A 4,395-nucleotide genomic window follows, 5' to 3' on the forward strand; every position below is an offset into this window, starting at 1 on the left:
TGGCTTAGGCACAATAATATATAAGGAGGTCCAAATGTTATGATTCCACCATGTTCCACTTGGGGAAAGAGAACTTCAAGGTATCTATTGATGTTGTCTTAGATGAAAAGCACAGCTTCCGATCCCAATTAAGTTTGGACCAACAATCATCAATGATGCTGTTGGAAGTCATTGTTGGTTGGCCTAAAGAGTTTGGTTATTTTTTCCAACCGACAAAGGTATTTAGGTTTTCATTTGACTTTGTGTTTGCAATTGTCAGATATGTTGCTGAACAATTTTTTATTTTAAAATACTTGTATGAATAATATTTTTAATTGTAGAGGAAGGGGAAACCTCAATCATTTGCGCTTGCGGATGTTCCTGGTCAGCGCGACAAGTTCAAAAAATTGAAAAAACATTACCCATGTCGTGCAAGTATATCTACTCTCATGTTGTTAGATTGCTGAATGAATCGGATACCATATACATTGAGTTGAGGACGCTACGTTGGACATCCTAAAAGCATATGTTCTAAGTAGAGATAGCTTACGCTTTATTTGAGATGATGGGAGATAGGTTCCAGACAAATTTTAGTTACATGGGGTATATATAATGTCTAACTTACAATATTGTGCATTTTATATAATATTTTTTGTGGTACTTGTTATATTTTGAAATTTCTAAACGATATATTTGTGCATCTATATCTTGCAGTCACCTCTACAAATATTTGAAGGGACAAAGACAAGGCTAATTATTTTCGTTTGTGGATCCCGGTAATATACCTACATGCCCGATTGGCACAGATGGCCGATGACTTATCACAACATATTGCTGACCAGTTGGAAGCAGTGTGTAGAGATAGCATCTGCCTCATCCCATACAACACTGGGTAAGATTTTAGTTATTTATAGATTTCTAATTCATGATAGTCAATGCTGTAATTTCATTTTTTCAGGTACCATTGGATCTTGACTATCGTCAACGAAGATAAGAATATGATATATTTATTGGATTCTACGTCTAACAGGAACCAAGATGATACATGTAAAACTATTGTGACAAAGTAGGTAGTAGCTTATGTTGATTTTGAATACATTAACTTATAAATATGCAAAAAAATAACTTCTTACTTTTTAAAATGTAGTGGGTGAAGATGTACAATGTCTCGAAGGGTATTTCTAAAGGGCCAGGTTTTAAAATATTGACGGTATGTATCATACTTATTTATGAATACATGAATTGATAGTGGTTATTAATTAGATTGTGATTGTTGCATTAACTTTTCAATTCCATTAGGGTAATCTAAAACAAAGTGGTTCTGTTGAATGTGGATATTGTGTGATGAGGTACATGAAAGAGATAGTCGATTGCGATGATCCACAGTTGGAGAAGATGGTGAGTTTCTTCTTGGGATAAATTTTTTGATTGATTGGATGAATTGTTGCCATTAAGATATATTTTATTGTTGAGATAATGTGTTGCCATTGGGATATTTTATTGTTGATATAATTGCTTGAGATGAATTATTGTCATTGTGATATATTTTATATTAGTGATATTTTAGCTGAACACAGTAACTTGTTTGCCTTTGGATTCTGCAGATTTTATATTAGTGAAATATGGATTTTGTGTTCAGATTTTAGCAGTACCGTAGCTGCTAAAATCTGAATACAAAATCCATATTTCTAAAATTCAGATTTTGTATGTTGGATTCTGCAGTGTGAATAACCACTGATATTAGTGAATAACCACTGATGTTAGCCGAGTCAGAAACCATAGGCTCTTCAATGAAAAGTTTCATGAATTGGTAGCCGATTCAGAAACCATATCATCTGAATAACCACTGATATTAGTGAATTGGGTCTAGAAATTGGAAAGTTTCATGAATTGGTAACTCTTGAAAACTATACAGATCCCCATGATTCTTCAAATCCGTACCATTGCATAATATTGCTTTTACCTATCTTCTTCGTTCATTTTCCTTTGTTGTATCTACAGAGAGTTCTTAAATGCTTTAATTAAGTTCCATGTACTTTTAGTTTGTAGTTACAGTAATACAAATTGAGATACAAAACTGTTATGGAATTGTTAACTTGGTGAACTTAGCAATGAAAAGTCCACTGATAAACGAAGTTGATGGATCGAAACGCAGTGTCTTTGGTATTCTTGCAAGGTAACCCTTTGCATCTTCTATCTCTACCAATTCTGTAAAAACGGTTTTCCTTCTTGCATAGCTTTATATCCAAGTTGTCATCTTCATGTCTTCACTGCCATCGTTAGCTTGTAGCCGAGAAATGGAAATGCATATTTTGTGATTTTTGGACTTTTCTGCCGAGAAATGGTACATTCACATTAACCAAAAACAACTCAAAACAGAAATTCTAGACATTTGTGATTTTTGGACTTTTCTGTCCAAGCATCTGTGTTTTCAGTCGAGAACTGGTACAGTCATATTGTATGCTGATGCACAATCAGATTTTCCTTTGAGTCGATTCTTGGTTGCATGCTTCATTAATTGGTTTCTCAGTTTTGTGAAGTTCTCACACATGGCTGTTAGCATATCTGTAATTTTTGTCATTATATCTCCATTTTTTTATTTAAGTGCCAACATATATGTAATATGTTCAGATTCCATCAATTTAAATACTTTTTAAATATATATCTGTCAATTTTTATTTAAAATAGAAGAATTTAATGTATTTTCTTTTTTAAATTTCAGTTTGCAGGATGCATCAAGAACCAATTTTACAACAAATCTCAATATGATGAGGTCAGAAGTGAATGGAGTGAATTTGTCTACTCCTATGTAGGTGATTAAATGGATGTTGTATGTTGGGATAAATATTTTGTTTGTCATTGTGGATTTTTGGATATACTTTTGGTTTTGTGGATATATTTTTGGGTTATTTGTGGATTGATGAATATGTAATTGTGTATTCTGGATCTTCATCATTTTTAGATGGATAATTTATGAATTTAATTATATTAGTGTATTAAGTCATATATTGCGAAGTCTTTTTTTAACAATTACTTCATCAAAATAAAAAATAATGAAGTGTAACAGATAAATTACTTCGTTGTTATTTGCAAATTGTGAAGTAACATAATATTAAATACTTCGTCAATAAGAAATCAGACGAAGTGATAGAATTAATTTATTTCACCATTGTTCTGTAAAAACGAAGTTGTTTTGCGTAATTACTTCACCAAAATACAAATTATTGAAGTCTTTCGAACCACTTACCTCGTCACTAAATGTAAATTGTGAAGTAACATAATATAAAATACTTCAACAAATAGGATAAATGCTGAAGTTATAGATTATATTTACTTCAACAAATGGGATAAATTGTGAAGTTGTTTGCGTCTATTACTTCACCAAAATACATAACTACGAAGTCTTTCAGATGAATTACTTCGTCACTCAATGTAAATTGTGAAGTAAAATATTATAAACTACTTCGCTAAATAATAATTAAGACGAAGTTATATATTCTATTACTTTACTATTTACAAAAATCGATGAAGTAAAACACATTTCTTACTTCGGCACCGTTCCAATTCCGGACGAAGGAAAACCGGTCAAAGACTTCAGTAATTTCAATCATACAACTTCGGTTATTATGCAAAGTAAAAGGTACATCTATTACTTCACGTCCATATACTTCGGCAATTAACTACCTTATTACTTCATTGAATACGCGAAGTAAAAAGCGATTTTTCTACTAGTGAAAGTGACCAAATTTTGACCAATCACTATGAGGGAGTATGACCAGCATATAGCCTAACATTATCATGGTCAAAACCAACAACCAATAAGCAAAGAAAGATGCATGCACACAAATATCTGCTTAAGAAGAATGTTGTGAACCAGGTGAAATGCAGCATGCAATTTTAAATATAAAGAGAACATAACAACTGTTAAAGATTCATTGGCTCATTGTAAAGCTGTTATGGGGAGTTCGGCCAAAATATGGTATGTCAAAAAATTGTCTTAGTAATACTTGCCACCAACAAAAAAAGTTTTGGTAAAGGGCGTACCATTTTTGTTTGATTGTGGCAGTAATATTTTCAATTTTTCCTCGATCTTATAAAAGATTTTAGCAGCCGGTGGAGGAGTTTCTAGAGTTGTGAGTAGATCCATAGCTCGAAATAGATGCAACAAATTTGGTAAGGCATCAAACTCCCCCGTCAGGCAAATGATAATTACAAATACAAGAAGGCCAACTAATGGCTGAAAAAATTCAAACACATTAGTTAGGTAAAGTAAACGAGATGAGCGAGCCAAGGAAGTACTTTATCTAAAAGATGCATGAGACTGAACAAGGGGAGTATCCAATAGAGAGGCAAGAAAGGATGTTGTAACATCATAAGAACCAATATGAAACGATGGTAGATATGGATGGGGCAACA

At 32.6% G+C, this 4,395-nt stretch overlaps 1 long non-coding RNA gene across 2 annotated transcripts; it reads left to right on the plus strand.

Annotated features, from left to right (window-relative positions):
• The first annotated feature begins 793 nt into the window (after positions 1-793).
• On the plus strand, positions 794-2,910 carry LOC142535266 (uncharacterized). Of its 2 annotated transcripts, XR_012817459.1 has the most exons (4): positions 794-871; positions 938-1,045; positions 1,279-1,377; positions 2,702-2,910. It is a non-coding gene; the product is annotated as an uncharacterized LOC142535266 (long non-coding RNA). The 2 variants fall into 2 exon arrangements; XR_012817458.1 differs by lacking the exons at positions 794-871; positions 938-1,045 and adding an exon at positions 1,135-1,189.
• Positions 2,911-4,395: the final 1,485 nt, after the last annotated feature.

The sequence above is a fragment of the Primulina tabacum genome, unplaced genomic scaffold (genome assembly GCF_025594145.1).
Source record: "Primulina tabacum isolate GXHZ01 unplaced genomic scaffold, ASM2559414v2 Contig912, whole genome shotgun sequence".
NCBI lineage: Eukaryota > Viridiplantae > Streptophyta > Magnoliopsida > Lamiales > Gesneriaceae > Primulina > Primulina tabacum.